Source organism: Odocoileus virginianus, chromosome 7, assembly GCF_023699985.2.
Source record: "Odocoileus virginianus isolate 20LAN1187 ecotype Illinois chromosome 7, Ovbor_1.2, whole genome shotgun sequence".
In the NCBI taxonomy this organism is placed as follows: Eukaryota; Metazoa; Chordata; class Mammalia; order Artiodactyla; family Cervidae; genus Odocoileus; species Odocoileus virginianus.
Window position 1 is genome coordinate 44,224,436 of NC_069680.1, and position 13,952 is coordinate 44,238,387.

At 40.4% G+C, this 13,952-nt stretch overlaps 1 protein-coding gene across 5 annotated transcripts in view; it reads right to left on the reverse strand.

The window, feature by feature from the left end:
• The window catches only part of SLC16A12 (solute carrier family 16 member 12), a 113,849-nt gene that overhangs the window by 74,712 nt on the left and 25,185 nt on the right, over nt 1-13,952 (reverse strand). The window contains exon 2 of one of the 5 annotated variants that reach the window (XM_070470629.1): nt 9,967-10,038. The exons of the other annotated variants lie outside the window; for them this stretch is intronic. The gene's annotated coding sequence lies outside the window, so the exon portion shown is untranslated. The remainder of the gene's footprint in view (nt 1-9,966; nt 10,039-13,952) is intronic. 5 annotated transcript variants of the gene reach the window in all.

Below are 13,952 nucleotides of genomic sequence, written 5' to 3' on the forward strand. Positions count from 1 at the left end.
GACAAAGAGGGAAGATATTTGGAAGATGCTGTCACACTTTGATGCTAACATGATATCCATGTCCTCCCACTGGCTTCATCTGTTTGTGGTGTCACACTTACAAAAGAACAAAAGATTCATTTTAATGTTTTAAAGCTACACATATCTTAATTGACCATAACCATAATATAGCCAAATAGAATAATCCATCATCATTAGTACTTCATTGACCAAGGCACTTTAAATAAGACTCTATAAAGATGATGATAAATGTATATAGATTATCCACTAAAGGTTATTATTGATTTTCTCTTGAAGTCATCCTTTATCTTACGTGGCCGGAGAGAGAAGAGCAGTTTAGGCACAAGAATGGGAACAACCCAGCCATGCCTAAATGAATTTGCAAAAATTATCTATAAATAATTTATTTTAGTAAGTCTGTACTACTTTGTCATGGTTGAGCATCCATAAAATAACTTACATTTGTTGTACAGTGCAATGGACTTTCTATTCATAATTATTATTATATTTAAGCCTCAGATATCTAGTGAGGAAAACAGAGGAAGTAATGGTCATCTCTTGTTTTTTCTTTTTTTTCTGCCCAGCATCCAGGCCAAATCACTTAGGCCACAGCATCTCAGTTTTCCATCAGGAACCTTACCCACTCTTAGATCATGTGCTTTGGGAACCTACATGTTCCTGGAGAGGCATGGCTGGTTAGAGGCACAATGATTCATTCAGAGACTTAAGAACCAAACGAGACCAGTAAGGGTCAGCCTTGCAGCACTGGCTGGAACAACTGGGAAGAAGTGCCTTCTTTGTGTGGGATTCCAAGTCATAGAATGGATACACTGAGCTGCTTGTGGCCATTTCTGTCTCCACTGAGAGACACCCCACCTAAAATGAAGTCAACCCAGGAAAGAGGAGTGAGATAAATACATATTTCTGAAACCGTGTAAACATTTGAATCAGCCATCACTAAATCCCACCCTTGGAGCTCTCTGTTCAGTGAATAAATGAATTAGCTTTTTGCTTATAGTCACATTGACTTTTATTTTCATTATTTGCACCCCAGCTCCTGATTAGTTTTTTGAAGTATTGTTATTCTTGTCATGTATATATGGCCCAGAGCTTATGTGATTGTCCAAGACCAGGCAGTGGCTAAACCAGGACACAAATGCAAAGCTGTCAAATGCATCTTTTCAATTCCTCAGCTTGGCTCCCCATACCATATAGTTATATTGTACTGTGTAACTGTGCTGTGCTTAATCTGTCAGTCCTGTCCAACTCTTTGCGACCCCATGGACTGTAGCCCACTAGGCTCCTTTGTCCATGGGATTCTCCAGGCAAGAATACTAGAGTGGGTTGCCATACCCTCCTCCAGGGGATCTTCCCAATCCAGGGGTCGAACCCAGGTCTTCCGTACTGCAGGCAGATTCTTTACTCTCTGAGCCATCAGGGAAGCACTACCAATGTTTTATGGGTTTAAACAAACACTCAAATAATCAGACGAGCTGCAATCATCAGAAGCAGGAGGTTCAGAATGAACCTGTAACATACAGCAGATGAGTCTGTAACATACAGCAGATATTTTAAATGCAGGGTTCTCACTAAAGTAATATTGTCAAAACAGACTAGTACCAATCAATCCATTTCCTCTAACGCTAAAAGTTCTGGATGCCCGGGAAATTGAAGCATTGACAGCTACAGAAATAGAGTAGAAATAAAAAAAAATCCAAGTAACTATATTGGCTCCATTCCTGTTAGCAAACGAATTCAATCATCCACACACTAATTTTTTCTTTTCTTAAAGAACTGTTAACAGCAATGTTTGGGATCAGGTTTTTCAATTATATAATATGAAAGTCTGCCAGAATTATTACATAAAGCAAATGTTTTAAATCTGACAAAGAAACCAATCAGTCAAGGATCAAAGAGGACATATATAACTAGTTCATTAACAAAAACATATGTTCTATCTCACACTGTTGATAGGATATTAGCTGGTTCAATTTGGGGGGAATGATATTTTACAGCATCTATCAAAAGTTTAAATGAACTTAACTTCTGACCCAATACTTCTACATTTATTTAGGAATCTGTCATATACTAAGACTCCCCTAAATGCTCTAGTATATTTGGATAAAGGTGCATTAGCACTATTTATAACTACAAACACACTGGAAGTAGTTCCTATTTGCAGGGAATCAGCTGGATAAATTGTGGCACATTCAGACTCCAATTTACTATAGATTGAACATACATGTTTATCTTTGCATTCTCCTAAAATGCCACTGATGGTAAAGGGATAAAAAAAAAGAAACAAGTCACAAAGATAAAGTGAACAGGAGAGATAATGATAGCAGAAAAGAAATGTGAACCAAACACTGGAAGCTGAGAAATAAATGAACAGATGGTATAGGACTTAGCCAGAGAATGCTGAAACCTAAGCCAGCAGGGAAGGAATACAATAAGGAGTAAACCAATTGCAGAATCACAGAAAGAGTCAGAAAAGGAGGAACAGAGGACTTCTTAGAGGCAGCAAGTGTGGTTAAAAATAGGATAGACAGAAAGTCTTTAAAAGTTCTTCTCCTCCCCACCCACCCCAGAATCAGTGTCATTTGCAACAACACGGATGGACCTAGAGACTATTATAACTGATGTAAGTCAGACAAAGACAAATACCATAAGACATCACTTATATGTGGAATCTAAAATACAGAAATAAAGCTATCTACAAAAGAGAAACAGACTCACAGACATAGAGAACAGACTCGTGGCTGTCAAGGTGGAGAAGGTTAGGAGAGGGATAGATTGGGAGTTTGAGATTAGCAAATGCAAACTATTTTATAAATAGGATGGATAAACAACAAGATTCTATTGTATAGCACAGAGAACTATACTCAGTATCCTGTGACACATCATAAAGGAAAAGAATATGAAAAAGAATATATATATATAACTGAATCACTTTGCAACACTGCAGAAATTTTAATATAACATTGTAAATCAACTATATTCTTCAATCCCTGGAGAAGGAAATGGCAATCCACACCAGTATTCTGCCTGGGAAATCTCATGGACAGAGGAGCCTGATGGGCTACAGTCCATGGGGTAGCAAAGAGTCAGACACAGCTGAGCAACTGAGCATGCATTCAGACACTTCGATAAAACTTTCTTTAAAAGTTCTCCCCCTCACACCCTGAGAAAATTGGTCTCCCCTTCTTTGGAGAAAAAAAAAGGTGTTTACTCTGGAAATACTGCACACTATGATATTGGAAATTGCAGATACAGTTGGGGGTGTAGGGGGAAGGTGAAGCCCAATATGATAACAGACAGGTTAAATGAAAACCATACTGAAAGGTGAAATACTCTGTCCCAAAACCTGGGCTTCATTTTACTCCCAGAATACCACCAGCCAATCTTCTAATATCGGGGCAAAAGACTGAGATATATCTTTGGAGAAACTGACCACACTGAGAGCAAAGGTACTAACTTGGGAGATGCAGGAACTACATCCAACAAAACTGCTGGATTCAGAGCCCCTCTTCACTATGTGGCTTGCCAATTCACTAATTCTTCCATCCAATCAGCTTTTTAGCACCTCATTTTTAAATGAATAGACAACCACAGATCACAGATAATGAAAAGCCTCTAGTATAAAATCTAGGATAGAGGGAATCAGGAGCGGGATGGAGAAATCAACTCAGAGGAAACAAGGTCCATGACAATTGAAGGCATGAAAGAAAAAGAAAGGTCAGGAAAGAATTAAAAAAAAAAACAAACTTTAGTTAATATCTTCAAAAAGTTAAAAAAAAATAACAGTGTAAAAATGAAGCATGAAATGGTAGGCTATAAAAAGAACCAAAAAAGAACTCTTGGAATTAAAATATGACTCTTGGAATTAAAGATTTTATGGAAGGATTGGAAGATAAAGTTGCAGAAATACCCCCAGAAAGTAGACAAAAACACGAAGATAGAGAATATTAGAGAGAAAGAATAAGAAAATTACATTGGTTCAGAAAATTAAACATTCAAAGGAAACAGGAGGAAATACGTGATGAAAAAACACTATAAAAACATGTCCCACATTTGAGTATCCAACAAAGTTAATGAAAATCCTCACAGCTCCCAATCTTACACCATTTACAAAATCAATTCAACAACATATGAAAGGCAAAATGATTAAGCTTTAAGAATATAATATCTTCATGAGTTGGAGGTAAGAAAGAAAGCTAAAACAGAGCTCAAAGAGCCTTAAGCACGAAGGAAAGACACTGATTCATTTAACTGCATTAAAATTCATAAATCAGAAGATATGATTTAAAAGTTAAAAGACAAGACAGAAAACAGAATATATCTGCAACATATATAACGCACAAAGGGTTTATATAAAAAATATAAAAGAAATTCCTATTAATCAATAGGATTAAAAGAACAATACAATAGAAAATGGACTTGCACAGACAATTCACACAAATGGAAATCCAATGGCCAATGAATACATGAAAAGATGCTCAACATTATCTGCAGTGAAACATACAAATTAAAACATGAGATAAATGTGAGCCCTAATGTAAGCTGTGAACTTTGGTAAATTGCTTCAGTCATGTTCAACTCTTTGCAATGCTTTGGACTGTAACATGCCAGGCTCTTCTGTCCTTAGGATTCTCCAGGCATGAATACTGGAGTGGATTGCAGTTTCCTTCTCCAGGGGATCTTCCTGACCCAGTAATCATAGTCATAATAATAACATATCAATACTGGTTCATCAATTGTATTGAATATACCACATCAATGCAAGATGTTAATAAAAGGGGAAACCACGTGGGGCCAGAGAAAGAGTATATGGAAACTCTGTACTTTCTCTTCAATTTTTTATAAACCTAAAACTGCTCTAAGAAAGTTAAACACAAACACACACACATAATGAGATACCAACATACATGCACCACACTGACAAAAAACATTAAAAGACTGGTGATCTCAAGTGTTGGCAAGGATGTAGAGCAATGAGAACTCTCATATACTATTGGTGGAAGTGTAAATGGATACAAATATTTTGGAAAAGCACTTGGCATTATCTAATAAAGTTAAAGACAGGATTTCCACATGACCTCTCCTAAGTGTATATCAACAGAAATGCATATAGAAATGTATGAGAGCACGTGTATGAGTGTTTATGCAGCCATCTTTTGTGAAAAGCACAAACTGTAAAAGTCCAAATGTCTATTAATATCAGTAATTCGAACAAAGGAGTACCAAGTTGCAATGAAACATGCAACCATACAGATGAATCTCAGAAACCTAATAATAAGTAAAAGAAACAAGTCCCCAAATAATATGCAGAGTGGTATTTCATCCTCATGAATTTCATAAAATTAAAACTAAATTGTATTATTTAGAGATGCACACAAAAATAATAAACATATAAAGAAAAACAAGGGAGTGAATTCCACAAAACATAAGACAGTGGCTACCTAGTTGGGCAAAGGAAATGTGATCAGAGATCCAGCACACAGAAAGTGGAGCTAAAGGGGGAGTGTCTTCTAAGATATTTGCAATGTTCTATTTCTTAATCTCCATGGAGTTAGAAAAGGAAAAAATAAAAAAGAGCAAAATACTGAAAATGTAACTAACCCCTCTGGCTCTCTAACTAATGATTGTTTGCATTTTTCAGATCAGTCATTCTCATAGCAGCCAAGTTAGAACACCAGTAAGCAAAGTTCTTGAAATTAAAAGATGCTTACTCCTTGGAAGGAAAGATGACCAACCTAGACAGCATATTTGGTGATGAACAGGGAGGCCTGGCGTGCTGAGATTCATGGGGTTGCAAAGAGTCGGACACGACTGAGCAACTGAACTGAGACAGCATATTAAAAAGCAGAGACATTACTTTGTCAACAAGGTCTGTCTAGTCAAGGCTATGGTTTTTCCAGTGGTCATGTATGGATGTGAGAGTTGGACTATAAGAAAGCTGAGCGCCGAAGAATTGATGCTTTTGAACTGTGGTGTTGGAGAAGACTCTTGAGAGTCCCTTGGACTGCAAGGAGATCCAACCAGTCCATCCTAAAGATCAGTCCTGGGTGTTCACTGGAAGGACTGATATTGAAGCTGAAACTCTAATACTTTGGCCACCTGATGCGAAGAGTTGACTCATTGGAAAAGACCCTGATGCTGGGAAAGATTGAGGGCAGGAGGAGAAGGGGACAACAGAGGATGAGATGGTGGATGGCATCACCGACTCAATGGACATGAGTTTGGGTGGACTCCAGGAGTTGGTGATGGACAAGGAGGCCTGGGGTGCTGTGGTTCATGGGGTCACAAAGAGTCGGACATGACTGAGCGACTGAACAACTGAACTGAACTGAAGCAAAGTTCTAGGCCCAGAAGAGACTAGCTCCCCCAAACACTTTCATAGAACTCTGTGAACTGTTTAACTCTCCACCTTCGTAAAGGATTCTTAGGAGAGCTCTCTGGTTGAACCAACGTCGTAAAGTGAGGGCAGCTGGCAACGATGAGGGGGGTACCAATAAGACTGACCGTTAAACTTTTTGTTAAAAGCAAAAATGAAATGAAGCAAGACCTTATGGTCTTTGACCTCCATGTCCTCTGCCTGTCTTTTGTCTGTGGAAAAACTTTTGCCAAAGAATATGTTTAATCAAAGTGAGAAAATGTAGAACAAAGGAAAACAATCAAAGGAGATCAAATAATAATAGGTTAGTCATCAAGCAAAGTCAAGGACCTTTACTTTCTCCTCAAGGGCTAATGATAATATTCTGAGCCATATCCTGTGAGCTGTCCTGTAAATAATAAAACCCTCACCATGTGGAAGAAGTTAACTGCGTGATAACAAGACTGCAGCCATGACATAAGCTGCCACAGTTCTGAGAACTGGCCTCAAAGAAATGGAAACAAACCAACCCTGGAACTGAAGACTAACTTTACCCAAAGCAATAAAAATGATGCTGGATTAGACCACCGATGATCTATTTCAAAACGACTGTCAGAGCTGACGGTGCTGTTTCTGCATGTAGCCCACTCCCTGTGGCTATCACAGCTTTTGCCCACTGGTTGTCAGAGGGGTGGAGGGACTCAGCCTTTGGACTGAAGTTGGCCCTCCTCCCCAACAGCCAGCATCCAGAATACGGCAAACTCTCCTTTCGACCAACCTGGCCTCTCTATTGGCTCTTGAGCAGTGAGCAGGCGGATCCCATCTTCAGTTCCAAAAGGATATGATCAATTCTAAGCAAAAGTTTTCTTAGTGATTTAAGTATTTATTATTCAAGTGGCAAGAAATTTAGGAGCTATCTTTAATCTGATTGGTGGCATTAAGATATTGAGAGAGAAAATAAAGAGTTGGAGTAAGGATGGATAAATAGGCAAAAGGAATAAAGTATTATAAATAAGTAATATAAATAACAAAATACAAGAGAACATGCACTCCACATAAGTCCGCTTTGATACTGTATCAGAAACTAGGGGTTATAATCTATCCATTATAAAGAAAAAAGTGTTCTGGAGCAAAAAAAAAAAAAAAGTATAAATTACAATTATTTTCACCACCACTACCAGAACATTAAAGAATGTTTCTGATTGGTTCTCACCTCTGTAATGACAGTAACTCTCAGGACTAAGAAAATATAGAGGATCGTGTTTTACTTCCCTACTTGTTCACTCAATGAGAATGGGTCACTCTCTCAAGAAAGCTGCATTCACAGTGGCATAGTTTAGTGCTCAGTTGCTTTAGTCATGTCCGACTCTGTGCAACCCCATGGATTATAGCCCTCCAGGCTCCTCTGTCCATGGGATTCTCCAGGCAAGAACACTGAAATGGGTTGTTATGCCTTTCTCCAGGGGATCTTCCAGACCCAGGGATGGAACTCATATCTCTTCTGTCTTCTGCATTGGCAGGTGGGTTCTTTATCACTAGCGCCACCTGGGAAGCATAGAGTAAACCATATAATGTCTCCTTGTCCCACTTACCCACATTCTCTGCCACTGAATACAGGAAAATCCCACATAGGCCCACTCTCTGATCCTACTCCTCATTCAGTTTCTCTGGAGTTTGAATTCTGGAAGGGAAGCCAGTTCATCAATGTTAAACTGAATCAAGACACATGTAGAAGACAAAAACCACAGATCAATAGAGTTCTAAGGGGACCCTGGAAATCACTAGATCAGGTGTGATCAACTGGCATCCATGGGCCACATACAGTCTCCCAATACGGCCTGTTTGATCCTCATGCTGATTTTCTAGAAATTAGAACCAGTTTCCAACAGTTAAGAACTAGACAACTCCACAACAATCCAGATTTCTTGCTTCGATTTAAAAATCTGGAGATTCTAACAACTCTGTGTCCCAAAACTTAAGACATGACATGATTGGCCCCTGATGTAGCTCAAGACCCTCATTTATCAGAGTGGAAAAGCTGGTGCTCAACAAAGGGACTCACAGATACCACACAATAAGTTAGACCCATCAGTGAGATGAGAACAGAGGCTATTGGACTCTCAACTACATGACCCTGGAGACAACCCCGGAGACATTGGCCAACCTGCCAACACCATCGTCCCTAATGCTCAGACCTGTCTAGTCATACAAGCCACAAAGCAATGTCTTGACAAGGAGCCTGGTCCACCTGTATGGAGCTCAGGGATTCAGAAAGAGCTGAGAAAAGCATGGTTCTAAGCCTACAACTCGTTTCTACTTGCCGGACAGGAAGTAAACTCCTTTCATAGACCAGTATAGACATCAGAAAGAGATAAAAACACAAAAATGATTTCATTAAGAGAATGTTTCTCTTAAAGAAGACCCTTTCTAATAAGAATGTAAAGTAACTTTCCTATTGAGGTCAGAATTATATTTTACATATGTATGTGAACTATGTAATTATACCCCTCAAATCATAAATTTATAAAGGCACACAGCCTATGTAAGATAAAACTAGAAGTACAATTTTCATTTTATGTACTTCTGTACTATTTGAAAATTTAACAGGAAAAAAGTATTACTATTATACCCAGTAAAAATGCAGAAACATTTCTAGTTCGACTGACTGAGATTAATTACACTAGCTATTAACTCTAATTTATACACCATTGGCTGAAGTATAATTACTGACAATGGAAGTTGTTCCAGATATATAGTTATGTGAACAAATTAAGTTGCAAAACTGTGTACCATCTACCATGTTTTCATCAAATACACATAATACATAAATACCTATAAAACAGCTGAACATTTTGTTTTTAAAGGATAAGATATAAAAAGGAAAGACTAAGGCAAAGGTATAAAATGAAATGAGGGAGAATGTTAACATAGATAACATCAGTCCACTTCCTATGGGGAGGTCACAAAAGTTGACCTTAAAATTTCTAGACATAGACAATAAAGGAAAACTAGCCTGAAGCTGAAGCTCCAATACTTTGGCTACCTGATGCAAAGAGCTGGCTCATTAGAAAAGACTGTGATGCTGGGAAAGATTGAAGGCAGGAGGAGAAGGGGACAACAGAGAACGAGATGGTTGGATGGCATCACCGACTCAGCAGACATGAGTTTGAGCAAGCTCCAGGAGTTGGTGAAGGACAAGGAAGCCTGGCACGCTGCAGTCCATAGGGTCACAAAGTGTCGGACACAACTAAGCGACTGAACAACAGCCAGATACGTGATTTGTAATGACCATAAGGTAATGATAAACCAACTAGACTAAAGCCACACAAGTTTTCCTAACAGTAATAATAGTGCTGCTTCAGTTCAGTTCAGTTCAGTCGCTCGGTCGTGTCCGACTCTTTGCGACCCCATGAATCGCAGCACGCCAGGCCTCCCTGTCCATCACCAACTCGCGGAGTTTACATGGTGTTTATGGCATTCCTGGGTGTCATTCATTTAATCTTCTCTATGATGATCAAAGGGAGTGCTAAAACTACTAGCGCCATTGAAATGATGGGGAAATAGAGGCACACAGAAATTAATAAATGACTTACCAAAGGTATACACAGGTGTTTAAATCCTGCCTGGAGTGCTGGCTCCAGAGTCCCCACAAATTCAATTTGAGGCTGAAATTCAGACAGAGTGACTTTTAACCACTACAGTATCTCTTCATCCCTCACAGGAAAAACTGTGTTGTAAGACTAACATTCTCAAGAGCATTCTTACAGGAGGCACTGTAACAATTTTGGAAGGCTTTTCATTTTTTATTTAATTATTATTTGACCATGCTACACAGCGTGTGGGATCTTAGTTCCCCAACCAGGGATCAAACCCATGTACCCTACAATGGAAGTTCGGAGTCCTAATCCCTGGACCGCCAGGCAAGTCCCTTGGAGGGCTTTTTAGATGGGACTATACATGTACAACTGAATGGAAGGCAGCACCCTTTATCAGACCACACCACCCACCTCCCCCAGCTTCTTAAAAGTCTTCAGTGGTTTTCTCCACTGGCCTGAGAATATCACCGATCCTCCTTTCAACACACAAGGCCTTGAAGGACCCCTTTTAAAGCTTCAATTGTCACCTCTTGCCACTCTTCCCCTCAGTCTTGCTAAAGCAGCTTCCCACATCTTGTTTCTCTGAACATGCTAAACTCATGTTTGCCTCTGGGCCTTTGCAACTGCTCTTTCTTGCCTGGAATCCCTTTCCACCTCCATGGTCTTTAAAGGTGGCCTCTTCTTGTCATTCAGATCTCAGGTCAAATGTCTCTTTCTAAAAGAGCCCTGCCCTACCATAACAATGCATGACATCGCTTGTCCCCCCCCAAACCTCTAGTAACTCTATTAAATCGGGCTCTTTCATCTTCTTCATAGCACATTTATCACTCTTTGAAGCTGTTGCATTCATTAGTTTATTTATTGTTTGTCTTCACTACAAAGCCATAAGCTCTATGAACAGGGGAAATCTTGCCTATCTTTTCCAGCACCTAGAATATGCCTAATATATAACAGGTCCCCAGTAAATATTTATTGAGATTGAAAAATTAATTGAAGACAAGGTGATCCTTACTGTGCTGCTTCTCATTTCAGTTATCCAGGCTGGCTATTCACATAGCCCAGACCCTTAACTGTTTGAAAGCTCTGCTTCAGTGAGGACAGTGTAGGGAATATATGGCCTGCACAACCACCATTTGATGCTAGGACTCAGGCAGGATTGGGGGCCCCAGAAGTATTCCGGTCCAGCTGCAAACAAGAGGCCACTGGCATTCACCAGCTGGTGGGCAATGCTCCTGAGCAGAATTCAGCTGCTTGCACAGGAGTTTGCAGCATTTCAGGGCTGTGCACTGGACAATCAAACATGTGTCAAGTGCCTGGAGCCCTTGGGAAAATAGAAGCAAAGAAACATCAATCATCTTGGCTGTACATCAGCCGAGCATCGATACAGTGCAAGGAGCGTGTATTTAAAAAGTTTCCAGCTGCCACATCACGTTGGCTGCTACAGATCTAGGCCAACACAGTGCTTATAAATACTGATTTGGCAGAGGACCAAGAATTCCCCACCTTCGTATCAACTAGGCTTCCATCTGTCCGAAGAAGCTGGACGGTGTTGGCACTCAGCTTTCTCTTATCTCTTCATCAACGATTAAGAAGATGAGGAGCAACGGAGGAGCAAAGCTTGTAGGAAACGTGTGCTCTAACCAAGATCAAAACTACAAGCTGAGGTCAGGGTAGGAGTTCCTATTTGGTAAGAAGAACCTTGTCAAACAGACACATATTTAGTTTATTTCTCTCTGGCAAACATTCTCAAAGCAGCCCATGTCATTAAAACAGTAGGCCTTAAAGGAAGATAACGCAGCACTCTCTATAACAAATCTTATTAAACGATAATCCATCAAATGATTTGTTTCTTACATAACTGGTTTTTTTTTTACATTATTTTCCTTTGACATTAAATGTGCTCATGTGCCTCAGTCATATCCTACTCTTTGAGGCCCCATGGACTGTAGCCCGCCAGGCTCGTCTGTCCAAGGGATTTTTCAGGCAAGAATTCTAGAGTGGGTTGCCATTTTCTCCTCCAAGGGATCTTCCCAATCCAGGGATCAGAACCTCATCTCTTGCATCGCAGATGGATTCTTTACCACTGAGCTGTCGAGGAAGCCCCTTGACACTAGTGATATCTTCCTAAAGTGGTAGGTCTTTGGCTAGCCTCATTACATACACATAGCCTTGTTTTATTTGAAAAGGATTTTAAAACAAGGTGATCAAAATGTGCTTTGGCAAAAAAGAAAACTCACAAACAATTAATGTAGTGCTAATCTATAGTTGTTACCCCAAATCCCACTTAGAATTATAAAAAGGTCCCTGTAAAATCACATTAACCTATGAAGAACCTCTCATCCTGGTTCTGTGTCTTCTCTGAGTGGAAGCACAGAGGGATGAAGTAGATGAAATATGAGGTGATTTCACACCCAGGGGGGTAGAGAAGGGAACCCTTGAGTACCCAGTAAGTGCCTTGAGTATGTGAATTTCTAGATGTGCATAAAGAAAGAAGAGAAGCTAATAGGTGAGTCATGGGCAGTGACCTGAAAAATGCCATGGGGCCAGGTGGGTCAGGAGAGGCGGGGATGTGCAGAGTCACTGGTCAGATGAAGAAGAGACTGGGAGGAAGGGGCTTGCAGGGGAGTCTGCGATTGTCCCCATATGATTTGGACTACTAAGGCCACACTGAGCTGGCGCTTCGGTGACAGACAGGAATAGCATCCCTCAGAAAACGCTCTGGAGGAAGACAAGTCCCATGTCTATAGGCTAGAAAGGGGCAAGGGGACGTGACAGAAAGCCAAATTCTAAAGTCATTGACTACTTCTCTTTTGAGAAGTTTGTGAGAAAACCAAGCACAAAAAAGGTTGAGATGAAATGAAGAGAGATGTCTTATCCAGATGTAATGATTAAGAAGTGGAACCATTCTTGTGCCTCCGGGATATACAACCTGTCCTCAGCTTCACCTCCTTCCAGCTCTGGGGCTGCTAAGTCACTTGAGTTGTGTCCGACTCTATGTGACCCCATAGACGGCAGCCCACCAGGCTCCGCCGTCCCTGGGATTCTCCAGGCAAGAACACTGGAGTGGGTTGCCATTTCCTTCTCCAATGCGTGAAAGTGAAAAGTGAAAGTGAAGTCGCTCAGTCGTGTCCGACTCTTCGCGACCCCATGGACTGCAGCCCACCAGGCTCCCCCACCCATGGGACTGTCCAGGCAAGAGTACTGGAGTGGGTGCCATTGCCTTCTCCCCTTCCAGCTCTACAAGGCCCAAATTCAGTCATCAGATCTCACCACGCTTTCTCATAGCCACACAAAACCAGCACAAGTCCTAACAGCCCAAGTTAAGACCGTTGCAACAGTCTCTCTGACTCTGCTTCAAATTCTTGGTCTTCAAACTAGGCAGCCAGAATTATCATGTCAAGAGAAAACAAACCCCAAAAAAAAGAAGGTTCCTCAGACCAGAAAAAGCTCCCTTAAAAGGTCACTGATAATTGATTAAACCAGTCAATCCCTTGTAAAGAAGCCTTTAACTAGTGCCTTTCCTTATCACCTATTCCCTGGCTCATCACTCTATCTCTAAAAACAAAACAAAACAAAACAAAACATACTTTGTAACCCACTCTCTCACATATATATTGTAAACTGAGCAAGCCTTATGTTCATAAATGTAATAATTTTCTCCATGTAAGGATTTCTTTCAACTCTTTCCGAACTGGTTCCGACGCAATCTTTACTGCCTTTTAAGCTGATGAAGGCACTTGCTATGAGCCTTAAAACTCTTTAGAAAATTACAAAATACATAATTTCACGGAAGAGGGAAAAAGAAGCCTTCCCTTTCATTTGCAATCAACCAAGATGACCAGCCATAACCTTGGTGAGTAAACACACCTAAAAAGGAGATTTCTTCATGCTAAAAATCCACATGAGGGAGGAAGACACACGTGGGCGCCAGAAAGCCAGCTGCCGAGGCCTGGTAATAGCAGAGCCCGGCTGCGCTCAGTCAC